This window comes from Tupaia chinensis, unplaced genomic scaffold (assembly GCF_000334495.1).
Source record: "Tupaia chinensis unplaced genomic scaffold, TupChi_1.0 Scaffold000595_1, whole genome shotgun sequence".
NCBI classification, from domain to species: Eukaryota; Metazoa; Chordata; class Mammalia; order Scandentia; family Tupaiidae; genus Tupaia; species Tupaia belangeri.
Genome location: NW_006160111.1, coordinates 1,201,640 through 1,218,052, shown reverse-complemented (window position 1 = coordinate 1,218,052; position 16,413 = coordinate 1,201,640).

Sequence of the window (16,413 nt, the reverse complement as noted above, 5' to 3'; positions counted from 1 at the left end):
ATTCCTGGATCATAATATGATGAGAAAGTGGGAGAAGAATTACATCCTGGTAGGGCAGAGAAAAAAATTGTAATTGTAAGTTTTCTAAAGAAAGTTCTTAAAGAAAAGAGAGATCTGAAAACTATAATGAGAAACAAATCTGGGGACTAGCAGTTGAATAATGGTTACTTTGCTGGACTTCCACATAGTCAATTGTATTTTGAATCCCGGGCCTGCCAGTTTAAAACTCATACTGGGCACATGTGTGTGAGTGCCCAAGATCTTGGTAGGAGAATGGAGGAGAAGGGATTGTGGTGTGGCCATCTTTCCCAGGGTGATTTCTCGCTTACTGCCTCTCTGTCTCTCTGGTGAGCTCATGTGCCCTATAACAAAATCTCTCTAAACAAAAAAGGAAGAAAGAAGATAGAAAAAGGAAGAGAGAGAAAGAAAAGGAAAAGGAAGAAAGAAAGAAGAGAGAAAGAAAAAGAGAAAAAGAAAGAAGAAAGAAAATCTTTCTATGGATTAGTTCAGCTAAGGACTATGTTAAAATCATCTTGGTCAGTTCCAATGATCATTCTTTCACATATCTCTTTCTAAATATCTCTTTCTCTTCCACCGAACTGTGACCTTCTTTTTTTTAATTAATTAATTTATTTATTTTTATTATCATCATAATCTTCTTTATATTACATTGGATTACATATAACTTTACAGTGTATTACATTGCTTTTTCAAAAGGGAATGCCATGCATGTCAGTCAGTACAGAGACATTAATCTCCCCGCTTCAACATTCAATAACTTTTCTATGTTTTCCCCAATCATTATTATTATTATTCTAATTATTTTTTAAAACAGTCAATCGCTATTTCTCATTTTGCTTGTAAAAATACTTTGCCCATCATGAAATACTTCTCAGACCAATCCAGTTGAGAATACTATACATGTCATCATCAACAGATAATAAGCCATATCTGTTTCGAACTGTGACCTTCTTGAGACTAGCATTTTGTTGAATCATGGAGCATGATATCTTAAAGTATTTTATTCTCTTCTCCCTCTTTATTGTGTCTTTCCAAAATGATGCTGGGCTGGCTTTGTGAGTTGTTTGCCAATGGGACATTAGTAATTATGCCGTAAGCTGTGGCATGAAACATCATGCATTAGAAATTTCTTTCTTGCTATGTTTTGGATTGAGGATAGCATCAAGTAGAGAAGTCTGGGCTAGCATACTCGTGGAGGAGAGGGCTGCATGGGACAAAGACCACTGTCCTAATTTAGAAGGCTCTAGATAAAAAGAGCCTGCCAATTGTCATGTGTGGAAGTGAGACTGTTCTAGGATAGTTAGTCTCATCTGAGTCGCCAGCGCGAGAAACATTAGATCACTTGGTCCACAATAAAATAACCAGTTGCACCAGAATTTTAAGAAGTAATAAATATTTATTACAGTAAGCCACTAGGTTTTCAAGTGTTTATTAGGCATTGAAAATTATTGATATACTATTTCTGGTCTCGACTATAGTGACTATACTAAGGGTCTAATTGTATTGCTGAATTAACAAATTAATGATACAAAAACAGCAGAATAAATCACAGGAGAAATCTGAATGAGTGCTGTAAGAATTGAGCTATGTAGAAAAAATTTTGTAATTAATACAAAGCACTTAGCACAGAGTCAATTTGTATTAAACACTCATAGAGCTAACATATTTCCATAGACAATTCTAGTAAAGTTAGATTAGGAAATTCTGACTTAATCTTTAAAATATGTAAGATGCTCACTCAAACAGCCTCATAATATTGTGTGGTACATATCAGTTTTATCTTAAAGAGAATAAATTTCATGAAGCAATAGTGTTCTCCGTTATAGGCTATATAGAGAGGCTGCCCGATGTTCATTTATTAATTCTGAATGGACTTAATTTGTCTAATCTGAGAGATGCTAAATAAGAAATTAGGAGTACCTGAGTTGACATTACACATACATGTGCATATGTGTATACGCATACGCGTGCAAGCACACACACACAGAAGATTTATTATTTACTCCTCTAAAATTCCTGCTAATTATCTATAACTAATATCCTCACTCAACCTGGAAAGCTTTTTCCCTTAATCTCTGTCAAATTCTCAACTCAAATTACATCTCTTCTGCCTTAACACATTATTTTTAGAAACCTCAATCAGGTTGCTTAATCTATTCCAAAGTCTCTTAGAAAATGTTTTAGTTTAATCGTGCTTCACGTATCTGGTATTTATATTCACTGCTGTTAGCATTGGTTTTCTTACATAATAGCAATAATGGCTATCAGTTTTTAACTTGCTTAAATTGAAAATAAATAGTGAAAATCTGAGGTTTATAATTTGTTTTGTGAGAAATCATATTTTATAAAAAATATTTATTTGCTATATAGGATAAAAATTACATAAATATATGAATAAAAACCTATTCTCATTAGCAAAATAAATAATCATCCAAAAATATCAGCATTTCAAAAAGTCAACAGTGACTATCTTCTTATAATCTTACTTCTCACATTTTAATTTTCCTACCTTGTTTATCTACAATTTTTAACGCTTATGCAATAAGCATGTGTTTGTTTTGTAATAAGAAAAATAATTTTTATTCTGATAGCTTCATAAAATGTGTATGTTTTCATAGTTTGTTTTTAAATTTCTTTTATTTTGTTCTTGTTATAGGGTGTGTATACTCACTAGAGAGAGACAGAGAAAAAGGGGGGAAAGTGAGAAATGATCCCTGGGGGGGCGGGCATGGTCACTATTTCCCATCTCTACTATAATGGCCATACAAGGGTCTAATTGTGCTGTTGAATAAATGAATTCATGATATAAAAGCAGCAGAATAAACACAGCTGAAATCTGAATGAGTGCTGTAAGAGTTGAACTATGTAGAGGAAAAACTTTGTCTTTAATAGAAAGCACTTAGCATAGGGTGAATTTGTATTAGGCAACCATAGAAGTGACATATTCCCAATGAAAATTAAACATGTGTCTGTTTTGTGATAAGAAACATGAGTTTTATTTTGTTATTTTAATAAAATATATAGGCTCTCATATTTTTTAAAAATTTCTTCTTTATTTTTGTTCTTATTATGAGGTGTGTGCACTCACCAGAGAGAGATAGAGAGAGAGAGAAAGGGGGAAAAGTGACAAATAATCCCCTAGGGGGGCATGGTCACACCAAAATCCCTTCTCCTCCATTCTCTTTTTGGGATTTTGGGCATACATTGAACATACACATGGCAGAAGTTTCAAGCTGTGTGGTCTGGGACTCAGATGTGCTCAGCCATGCAGGAGTCCAGTGCTTTGAGTACCACACTCCTGTTCTAATACTTTTTCAAGTAATGAAACTTATCATCCAACTCAGATTTGAAAATTTCTAACACATTAAATGAATATTAGGGTGGCTAGAAATTACCTACCTTTGTATTTTTTAATATTTAAAAAATGATAGGTACAGCCAACAGATGTAGTCAGTGTTGCACCAAGAGCTCAAAACACTTCTGTAGATGTTACCTGACTTCCACCAGCCAACATTGTTTTTTTTTCCACTGATATGTAGACAAGATATGGGATGTGTTCGCAGTTAATAATCCCTTCCCAGGAATACCTTATCCATTGACTGCACAATGGATGGATATTCACCACCATCCTCAGCCTTTGACTACTGGTACTGAGCCATGTGTTAGTGTTAGTTTCAGAGCTTTTTCTCCTTAGGTTATTTTCCAGATTCCACTCGGTAACTGGCTTAGTAGCTTACCCATTATTGCACCTTTCTTTTCCTGCTTCATATTTCTCTCACTACCCATTTTTGTGGTACACCCCATGAATTGGTTGAACTGAATCATTGTGGAAACTGATTCTGACCATACAGATGTTGTCAATATAAGTTACTTCCTTTAGCCCTCAAATTACTATCAATGGAATTTTTTGTGTGTGAATTCGACTAACATAAATTATTACCAATTTATTTTATGTATATAAAATTTTCAATGAAACAAAAGCAACTTGGGAACCAGCAGTTAGCGTAATGGCTATGTCGCTGGACTCCCACGTATTCGACCGCGGTTCGTGTCCCAGACCCGGTGGCTTAAAACTCACGCCGGGCACGTGTGCGTGCGTGCCCAAGATCCCGAGAGGAGAATGGAGGAGAAGGGATTGCGGCGTGACCATCCCCCCTGGGGGGTGATTTCTCGCTTTCTGTCTCTATGTCTCTCTCTGTCTGTCTGGCGAGCGCATGCGCCCTACAGTGAAAATCTCTCTCTCAAAAAAAAAAAGCAACTAAAAGAGATTAATTATTACCAATTTACTTTATGTATATAAAATTTTCAATGAAACAAAAGCAACTAAAAGAGATTTAATCAAAACTTAAAGAACCCTCTTCTTTTTTTCAGAACTAAGGGGAAACTGTATGCTTTGTTTTTTATTGGAGTGTAATTACAGACCAGAAGTTCAGCAGCTGCTTTTGAGTAAATTAGTATTAATATAAAAAGGAAAGGAAAACTTGCAGTTATTGAGCAGACATTGTAAGAAACATTTATTTACAGCAACCCCATAGTAAGAGGTAGGTAGAGACAAAGCTTAGTCATAGATGTAGAATTAGATCTCAGGTTGACAGTCCAGAAGCTTCATGTTTCCTCTGTGATATGCCGTTGTTCTATATAAACTGAAACTATAATAAAATTGGGTTGAGAATACTTTCCTTATCTTTATAAAATTCACATTCTAGTTGTCTAAATATATATATATATATGAAAATATTAGAAACATAGCATCGAATCCTGTTGATTTTGTGAGACTATGTTGCTTTTACATTACTATATATAAGTTCCTCTCAGAGTAATAATGTCGATAATTTTTTTTTTTCAATTAAGGGATTCTTGGACATCTGATATTTCAATTATTTCAGTTTTTTTTTTACTGTAAGTTGTAAATGCAAAATTACTACTTTTTCATACTTGTGGTATTTAAAAGTAAAGTTATTATCCAGTTAACATTTTAGGTGGCTTTACAGCAAAGTAGAGTTTATATCAGTTATAAAGTAGAAAGAACAGGTGCTATCAAAACATTTTATATCTTTGCATGACATAAAAGCTCTATTCCATGAATAAAACTTTAGTTTTTCTTCAAACCCTAAAGCGTAGGAGAATTTGGAGAGTGATATTTTCAAGGTTACAGGAGACATGACATTTTACTAGAAAAGCAGAAGTAGAAGTTACTATCCATTTCAACAGGGGGAAAGAAAAGCAGTTTTCCGTATTCTACTGAGTTAGGGGAGAACCACATTAGTGAGTTAACTTCCTTGAAATGGAACATACATGAAACATCAATTCTGAGGGCTTTATTAACAAAATTACCACACTGAATTTCAGAACTATGCATAAAATATTACTGTTTAAAATTAAGATTAGAAAAAGTCCTCACATACATCACATATATCATGCAATCTGCACCAAATTTTGTTGTATCCTTTTCAAAGTATAGGTAGGATTACCTGCTTTAATAAAGACTTTTTTTAAGCATTATATGATGTGATGCCTGATCTGAGTCAAAACTGCTGACTTTTTCGTTGCTCTTTTATTTATTTATTTATTTATTCTCCTCCTGAGTCGTAGGGAACTTGTGTCTTAAGTTCGAGGACATCATTCATGGCTACAAAGAGCATTACTATTGATTAATTAAATATTCTATAGCTTAAAGGTGTGTACAAAACCAAGCAACTCTGGCCTCTGAAAAAATTTCTTATCCCTTGAGCATTTGTTTTGTTAAATAAAACCATTTTAAAGTCTAGAAGAACTGTTTCTAAAATAAAGAAACAGTTAAATAAATAAAATTCTAGGACAAAATCAATTGGGTTTATTATCTATGAAAGCTTATAGCCAAATATATGTTTTATTTGGGATGAAAATAAAATCATCTTAGTTTTTTCAGTACCACCACTGCATCTTTGTTACGTTTTAATTTAATCTAGTGGTAAGGACACTGAAGACTTTTGTTTTTTCCTCTACTGTAACATTTCTATATTATTTCTGTCCCAGAGAAAGAGAAAATTTGAATAATTTTCTTTTTCCAGTTCAAAATAGGTGGTAAAACAGTGGAGACAACTCGAAACATCAACAATGCATTTGGCTTGGGAACCAGCAGTTAGCGTAATGGCTATGTCGCTGGACTCCCACGTAGTCGACCGCGGTTCGTGTCCCGGACCCGGTGGCTTAAAACTCACGCCGGGCGCATGTGCGTGCGTGCCCAAGATCCCGAGAGGAGAATGGAGGAGAAGGGATTGCGGCGTGACCATCCCCCCTGGGGGGTGATTTCTCGCTTTCTGTCTCTATGTCTCTCTCTGCCTGTCTGGCGAGCACACGCGCCCTACAGTGAAAATCTCTCAAAAAAAAAAAAATGCATTTGGCCCAGGAACCAAAAAAAAAAAAAAATGCATTTGGCCCAGGAATTTCTAATAAAAACACAGTGCAGTGGTGGTTCAACACGTTTTGCAAAGGTGATGAGGGCCTTGAAGATGACGATAGAGAGGATAGTGGCAGGCCAGCAGGAGTTGGCAATGACCAATTGAAAGCAGTCACCAAAGCTGATCCTCTTACAACTACAGAGAGGTTGCCAGTGAGCTTAACGTCAACCATTCTTTGGTCATTGGGGATTTGAAACAGATAAGAAATGTGGAAAAGCTCAGTAAGTAGTTGCCTCATGCGCTGACTAAAAATTTTTAAACGTGTTGTCTTAAGTGTCATCTTATTTTAAACAACAATGAACCATTTCTTGATCTGCCTGTGATGTTCCTCAAAAAGTGGACTTTCTATGACAACTGGGACTCAGTGGTTGAACTGAAAAGGGTGTATGTGTGACCAAAATTCCTAGAATTTGATTAGTTATTAAAAATATATTCCCTAATACTTTGTCAATATAGATGGTCAAATTTTATATATTTTTGTCTGTCTTACAACTAAACTACAACTTCTAAAGAAAATAAATCTAAACTAAGTAAATAGTATTACTTTTGTACGCAGACCTGCTTTTGATTGTTTTAAAAGGTAAACATACCTGATGATCTGTATAATTTACATGAGAGCTGGATATAGTATTAGGAGTCAAAGAAATGTGATTTTTCTCAAAACTCTAACCACAACAAAAGTGATAACGTCTAGTATCTCATTTTTCATCCAACACTTTCATGTTTTTCACTTGAAAACAAGGCTATTCAATTTCATCCATTATTTCTCAATCTTTTTAAAACATTCCTGCCTTCCTTCCACTAAGCTCTGATCATATCTCGTGTGCCTCTCAAAAATTTAAGATTGAATTCTCTGAGGTTGAAGTAACGGTGAAAAACAGTCTTCTCTCCTTGTTATACTTACTCTCTTAGTTTGGCAAACCCAGGGACCACAGATTCAAACAACTGATTTAAACATCTGAAATTGCCTTTCTACACTACCATTCTTCTATTTAAATCCTAACAAATTTTTGCCAAAGGACAGAGACATACCTAGATATTAAGATCCATATAGCTCATATTTTACATGTTTTCAGAATTATTTTTATTATTTTAGTTAAATTCTGAATGTTGGGAATATTAATATCGATCTCACCTGCAAAATATAAAGAAAATGAATACACTGCTCAGTGTGTTTTTCGGTCAAAATAATGGAAGCCAGTCTGTACAAGTTACTAATCTCTCCATATGTTACATGAGGGTCAGAAAGCTCATGTGTCATAACTGAATTGATATATTTGACCAAAATAAATGTCCCTCTGTAAGTGTCTCCCATATTTTTCAAGGATCAATAGGTTCCACTTCTTCAGAAAATGTAAGATGAAGTATTATATGTTGAAATGATATCAGTTTAATCTCATCCTATCAGCACACAATCCATCACCTAGTAGATTATGAGCTTGAATAAAACATTTTTTTTAAATATATATACCTCAGCAGCAAGTTGTCTCAAGTTATAGCTATATATCAAAGTCTAACAAATATATTCTTCCTATAACATGGTAAGTATTGAAAAACTAAGAACAATTATTCTACAATATTAAAATCAAAACTATAAAAAATATCATTTTATATTGAAGGAAAATTAAGTAAAGAGGTAAAGTATATGTCTATTTAAATAAATTATAAATAATTTATTTTTAATTGACAAGGAATAGTTGTATGCATTTTGAGGTAAGATATTATATTTTAATCTATGCATATATTATAGAAATATTCAATAAAACTAATGTATCTAACTTTTTTTTATAATAAGGATACTAATTTTTTTAGTCATCTCAAAATGTAAAATACACTGGTAACTGTGGTCATTATACAGTGCAATAAATGTATAATTATGTATATTTTTTAGAGATTTTTGCCTTAGGGCACTTATACTTGCTCAAGAGAGAGAGAGCAACAGAGACAGAGACAATGAGAGAGAAAGTGAGAAATAACTCCTCTGGGGAATGGCCATGCTGCAATCCCTTCTCAGTTATTCTGCTCCTGGGTTCTTGGGCATGCATACATACATACTTGATGTGAATTTCAAGCTACTTGTATAGGATTTGAACTTGGATCGGCCATGTGGGAGTCCAACGTCATAACAGCTAAGCCATCTGCTGGCCCTGCACTATAGGTATATGTTAAAATTTAGATTAATCTGTTTGTTTTGAAAGAAATAAAAATAGTTTATACTCACTGTTTACTGTTGATTTCATGTATGCCTGCAATCATTAATGAATTTTAAGTTCAGTTGTATTTTTATATAAACTTCTGAACAGTGACAACTTCAACATGTCACTCAAAAGGTATTCTGTTGTTGATTCTTAACAGGTCTGATTAAATTAAATTAGGCTGTAGGTCAAGACAGTCAAGAGACTACAAGCATATATTACTATGCCCAATTCTTTTTAAGCCACGGTCTTGCTATGTTGCCTAGGCTGGTCTCCAGCTCAAGATCTTCCTGCATCAGCCTCCCTGAGTAGCTGGGATCAAAAGCTCACACCACCATGTCTGGATTGTAGGTTGGACCAGAAGTTGATTAAGGGCCTTCCATGTGAAGCCAGCCTGTGGAGCAAAACATTTTAGCAACACATACCATTGCGGCTGGGCCCTACAACTTTAAGAATATGAAGAATGCTATATAAGAAGTCTGTGGTTACAACAGATAAACCACCATCCTCCAAGCAACAAATGACCAGTTTCTTTCGCTAACAGATGTACTGCCTGTCAGTCAGTTTCTCTTTCAGTACACCTGGCCATGATTGAGTTCTTCCTAGATAATGATATGAAAATATAACAAGATTGGTTTGAATGCACTAAAATGATTCTAAGTGAATTATTAGTCCCCCTTTTCACACATTCAGGTCACAAATAGGTCAATTTGGAATTTTGCAATGAATTACATTATTCTGTTTGTCTCAACTGATACTTGCTTTGGGAAGGAAAGTAGAATTTGTAGAATGACTTTATCTCCTAACAAATTCTGACCACCTTTCTCGTACATAATGTATCATACATATATTTTGGTAATAAGGTTACAAAGGATGACAAAAGCAAAGACAGTAAAAGAAAATAAAGAGGGAAGTTGAGTATTAGAAATACAAGTTTAAAGAATATTATAGAGATATGTTCTTCATCACAATAGAAAAGAATCTGCATTAACATTATCAAATGAGAATTCAGTGTACTCTGCATGGAATCTCCGATCTATACATTGATTCTACTTCTTTTAAAAAATGTGTTTATATGTTAATCATTTAATTAATTACTGCTTTCATTCATAGTTACACAATAATTAACTATTGGGAATTCTTGAGTTTTACATTTGAAAATTTGGTGGGAGGAAGAGAGAACTCTGGTAATGTGGAGAATTAAAGAAATGAGAAAAAATGATTATAATGTTGTAAAAAGATTAGTTAGAAACTAATGGTATGTGATCTGAAAGGGAAAGACTTAACGTAGTGTTCTGAAAAGTTGCTGAAGTCAGAGGAAGTCTTAAAGAAGAGGAGTCTTATCCTGGGTTAAAAATACATTAATAATAATTTGCTTTTACCTGAATTACCCAACTTATTTCTGAAACAATTAATGGACTTTAATGTCCTAGAAACTTAGAGTGACTCAAAAATCTATTGACTGGGGAACCAGCAGTTAGCGTAATGTCTATGTCGCTGGATTCCCACGTAATCGACCGCGGTTCGCGTCCCAGACCCGGTGGCTTAGAACTCACGCCGGGCGCGTGTGTGTGCATGCTCAAGATCCCAAGAGGAGAATGGAGGAGAAGGGATTGCGGTGTGACCATCCTCCCGTGGGGGTGATGTCTCTATGTCTCTCTCTGTCTGTCTGGCGAGCACACGCACCCTATAGCGAAAAAACCTCTCAAAAAAAAAAAAATCTATTGACTGAAAAAAGTCTTGGATTGTATTGCAAACAGATTTTTACAGGGCAAGAAGTTCTTAATTACCCAAATGCTTGGAAATAGAAGTGTTAGGATTTTAGATACTTTTGGTTTTGCAATACTTATATATTCATAATGAGATATCTTGGAAATGGGACTTATGTCTAAACACAAAATTTATTTTTGTTTCACATATACCTTATACACATAGCCTGAAGTTAATGCTATCCAGTATCATATACAATATTTGATATGTAGTGTTTTGCCTGTGACCCGTCCTATGAGGACAGGTATGGAATTTTCCATTTGTGGTATGATGTTGGGAATCTAAAAGCTTTGAGTTTTGCAGCATTTCCGATTTTCAGATTAGTGACACACAGCAGCTGTTTCTTGGAAAGCAGGTGACAGCCTCAAAACTGACATGGAAAGAAGAAACACGTGTCCAGATTTTATTAGCTCTGATATTATATTGTTTACCTGGTATAGACATGGTGGTTCAGGTTATCAGGATTACAGACATGGCAGACTGGTCAATAGTACTCATTTATTTTGTAATCTTTTTTGTGAGTCCTAAATCCATCATCATTATGGAATCAATTAATTTTATCCTATCAGTTTTTTCATATGAAAAATACTGAAAATATAAGAGGAATTCCCTAACCATTAGTAGGAACAAAACAAAAATAAACTCTCAACAGAAAACCTGTAAATAAAAGCTTATTCAAAACTTTTTACAAAGACTCAGAGAATAAAAATAAGGAATAAATTCATATTTTAACTGAGTTTACTCAAATTCAACTTTAAAATAAGCCTTTAAGTATTAGTTGTCTTCTATTTTATTTAGCAACTTTCTTATATAATAAAACCATAGAATATAAATGAAATGAAATTGTTTCAATTCTACCATTTGTAGACTTCCTTCTAAAAATCAGAGAGGTTTAGGTTTTCTGTCTTGTACCTATTTTTCTAGCACTATAAATAAGATTCCTTAAAGAGTGATTGACTGATATTTTTTAATCACTACTAAATATGACACAATGAAAGGTCACCTGGGGCCAGCCAGTGGTGATTTTAAGGCTCTGGATCCCACACAGCCAATTGTGTAGTTCTAGCCCTATACCCAGTGGCCTGAAAAACATTCCAAGTGCCTGTGCATGTATGCACAAAGTACCAAGAGGCAGAAGAAATGGAGAAGAGATTGCAGCATTGCATACCCCATGGTGGCCACTTTCTCCCCCTCCCACATCTCGTTCTAGCTAACATGTGTGCCCTCTGGCAAAAAAATAAATAAATACATAAAACCTATTAATGTACCTTTATTATCTCCAATAACAGTTGAGATAACTGCTAATAAAGTTACATTTTTGTTAAAAATCCAAAATTGCACTGTGAGGCATTAGTAAAGCCATTATGGAGTATACTTTATCATAACCCATAAATTACAGGATTTGGATTTATTGCACAGTGATTTGGGATTCATGAAATGAAATGCACAGTAGTTTTATTAAAAGACAGTTTGGGGAACTAGCAGCTAGCATAATGGCTGTCGCTGAACTCCCATGTAGCCGACCATGGTTCGAGTCCCAGACCTGGTGGTTTAAACTCACACTGAGCGTGTGTGCGTGCATACCCAAGATCTCGAAAGGAGAATGGAGGAGAAGGGATTGCGGTGTGACCATACCCCCTGGGGGGGGGTGATTTCTCGCTTTCTATCTCTCTGTCTTTCTGTTAAGTGCACGCGTCCTATAGCAAAACCTTTTAAAAAAAACAGACAGTTTGGAAAAAGAGAATAGAAATAATATTAAGGATATGTTTGAAACTAGAGTATAGAAAAAAGTCTTATAAATACTCAAAGCTAAAGTTTAAATATTTTTTTCAGGGTCTCAGAAAACCCGTGAATATCTTTAAGCAATGAAATAATATAATGAAGGAGAAGACTGACCTAGTCTCACAAAAATCTTACTTATTTGTAAGATAGCTTTTGGAATAGCCTGATGTAGCTAAGCCTATTTCACAGCAGGTAGGACAGTTGAAATATTAACTAGAAGGAAAAGTCAAAAGTAAGTGAAAATAAGAGCAAGGAAGAAGATAAGGGATATAAGTTAGAATGAATCAACATGATTTTCAGTCCATGTTTTTGTGGATGTATATAAATATAGAAGTGAAAGGAGACTATGGATTTTTATCTCAATGAGCCAGATGATTTATCAATACTTAACATTTGGAACAATCCTATTTTTTTAAAAGTGAACAGAAGTGAACATTTAACTTAATTTACATTTATTCATATATACTGATCCTTATAAATATTTCTACATTATTTTAGCTGAATATAATAATGTACTAATGTTTCAATATAATTAATGCATAAGTCTTCAACTCATTAAATTTAATTAACTAAACTGTAGTAGAAAGTTGGAAAAAATCTTACTTCTACTATTAATTTATAATTAAAAGACTCAGTAATTGTCACTGAGGTAAATTATATATACGTGAACTATAGCTCTTAAATGGCTTATTTTCTTGGCAGTTTTTTTTTTTTCAATAGTACATGTATTTTGAAAAAAAAATAGTACATGTATTTTGAGAAAATTTCTGCCATGTTCAGTCTTCAAATATTTTTCCATTATGTCTATTTCTATAAGTTGAGTCGAATTGTATCCTAATAGCAAATATAAATGGTTGGAAGATTTTTTTTCTTTTAGAACACACTTTGTCTATTGTTAGTTTTACACAGAAGAGAGAGACTTACAGAAGAATAACACTTAATTTCCTAGTGTTCGCCTTTTAGTCATTTTATTGTCTGAAATTACAATGAAATTCACTGCTCTTGACCTTTTATTTCAATTATATAAATGATAATAATGAGAATAAATATTTTGGAATGAATATTCTCTCCTTCTACCAGATGTCTACTAAAATTGAATCCTTAATAAAATTAAAATATATAATTAAATTAAGTATTATTTTTAGTATAGTATTAGCATAGTAATCTTAGTAATACTGATTTAGCTGCTCTATTTAATGGCGAAATTTAAAAAGCTTCAATTAATAATTTGGAGTTAAATTTTATGTGGAATCTGAAAAGCTCCTACCAATGTCAAATGCATTAGATGGCAGATTGTATATACATAGATAGAGAGGATTAAAATTTAGAAAAATTAGTCATCTCTAATGCATTGTCACCAGTCCATTGGCTGATTTTTTATTATTTATTAATTTTTAAAGTTTTTATTTTAATTTATTCCTTCCATGAGCAAGAGAAATAGAGACAGAACCCCAGAGGTTTTTTTTTTTTTTTTTTGGAGAGGTTTTCGCTATAGGGCACGTGTGCTCGCCAGACAGACAGAGACATAGAGACAGAAAGCGAGAAATCATTCCCCAGAGGGGATGGTCATGCCGCAATCCCTTCTCCTCCATTCTCCTCTCGGGATCTTGGGCACGCACGCACACGCGCCTGGCATGAGTTTTAAGCCACCGGGTCTGGGATGCGAACTGCGGTCGACTATGTCGGAGTCCAGCAACATAGCCATTATGCTAACTGCTGGTTCCTGCACCCCAGAGTTTTGACACTGTGACTCATTCCTAGCTTCAACCATCCACAGATCATGAACACATGTGACCAGCGTGCTCAAGAAAGTCTCCAGACACAAGTTTGGAATCTTCCCACGTGGTTCACTATTCCAGAATCTTGCGTTTTACCGCTGCACCACCATCCAACCGCCATCAGTTGACTTATAAATACTTGCAAAAGCAAAACTAATAAGAGCTTAGAGAATACAAATTATGATAACTAAGCTCACACTGATGCAAAACTAAAGGGAATTCAATGGCTAATGCAACTGAAAAACCCAAGGAAAAAATTAACTTCCAGCTTAGTTGAACCTTAGAAATCAAATATGTCATTAAGACTGTTTCTTGCATGATCTTGTGGATCTAATATTGCCTATAATGGTTTTATTTTCAGACAGGTTAGTTTTATAAAGTGACTGCCATCAATCCTGTATTAATATCTTACCTCTTGGGACCAGCAGTTAGTGTAATGGTTGTGTCGCTGAACTCCAACGTAGTCGACTGCAGTTCAAGTCCCGGACCCGGTGGCTTAAAACTCACGCTGGACATGTGTGTGTGCGTGCCCAAGATCCTGAGAAGAGAATGGAGGAGAAGGGATTGTGGCATGGCCATCCCCCCAGCAGGTGATTTCCCACTTTATGTCTCTCCGTCGCTCTATCTTTCTGGCAAGAGCATGTGCCCTATAGCAAAAACCTCTCAAAAATAAAAATAAAAAAATAAAAAATAAAAACTTACTCTAGTTTCTATACTCTTTACTTCTTTACTCTGAAAAATAGGATTACATGTTCCCAATTGAGTAAAAAATACCTGTAACTTAGGTGCATTGAGTTAGACATTTTTCCTTGAATCAATGTGCATGTTTCACACATTAGAGCACATAATTGTTCAAGACTAGGTCATATGTCCATGGCAAGAGTGACTGTGTACATTGGAGTGAGGGGTGGAATTTCTCTCAAACTATAAAAAATAAATGGATTCTTAGGATCCTAGGTTAGCAAGATATTTACACAGAATGCAAATAAAATGTCAGAAACCTAACTTGAACACAAATATTGTGGAGTAATAGTTTACTTTATGTAAATTATTTTTTCTATTTTCAACTTTAACACTATCTTCAAATCTAACATGATAGCAAACATATGACAATATTTGATAGTATATAAATGAAACATTGTATGTCTATATTTCAGACAGATAACAATAATTTCAATTGGTAGTTCTAAGATAAATGCAATCAATATTAGGTCATAGAAATTTAAGAATTGCATGTTACATTACATAAAGTTATCTTTTTTTCTCATATACAAGAAAATAAGTTTCTTCATTATAATCCATTAGTATTTGCATTATGCCAAATTAGAGTCTATTATGAATTAAACATAAATGACCAAAAGAACTAAGCATGAAACGAAAACAACTAAGAATTAGGACAGGTTCTATTTTACAATTAGAAATTGTTTATTTTTGCCTAGAAAACATAAAACGATACTTTTTGATTGAATTGAAGGTGAGGATAAAAACTGATGCATGTATATACAAGTTAAACATACTAATTGAATTAATTTATAATAATTTATCAGTAATTGGTTATTTAGAAAATACAGTAACACTTCATACAGTTGAAAAATGGAAGCTGAAATTGAGGAATGATGTATAAGATTCTAGGCAGGACCCAGTGACCTAGTGGTATTTACTAGATGGAGGAAATCAGGAAAAGAAGAGCCCAACTGGATAATATTTTTAAATCTTAACTTTAATTTTTTTTTTCTGGAGAGCATATATGCTTACCAGAAAGAAAGAGAGAGAAGGGGAAAGCATTTCCCAAAGGGGAATGGCCATGCCTCCAACTCTACTCTAACACTCCATCCGATGAGGTTGGGGACACACGTGCACACGTCTGGCATATTTTTCCAAACCACAAGCGTTGTAGTTGGCCACGTGGCACCCAGCTCCCTTAACCACCAGGTCATGAGGCTAGCCCATAAATTATTAAAAGTTAAATGAATATATGTTTGCTAATGCTTGCTAATGCTAGGAAAGTATAAACAAGAACTTTATTCTTCAAAGTGGTTACGTTTCCTGTCTGTTATTTTGAAACACTTTCTTTAAACGGTGAATATTTGCCCTATAGTTCTTAGAGTGGCATGACACATGTTGTAAGAATGACATTTGTAATAATTTCTAAAAATAGTCCAACTTACATGTAAAGGTCTCCACTGATCACGTTAGATCAGACTCTCTCCCATGTAATCCCTATATAGATTAGGTACTATATATTGATTATTGTGGATGCCATCACTAGTGACCATCAAGATCTTGGCTCTCTTTTCTTCTGGCCACAGGCTCTCTTAAGATTATCTGTAAACACTTGATTTGCTTCCTAGCTATTGAAATGTGAACAAAAGTAATGTGTGTTACTTGGGGGCGTGGAAGCATCTGATAGCTGATAAGTGATCCTTC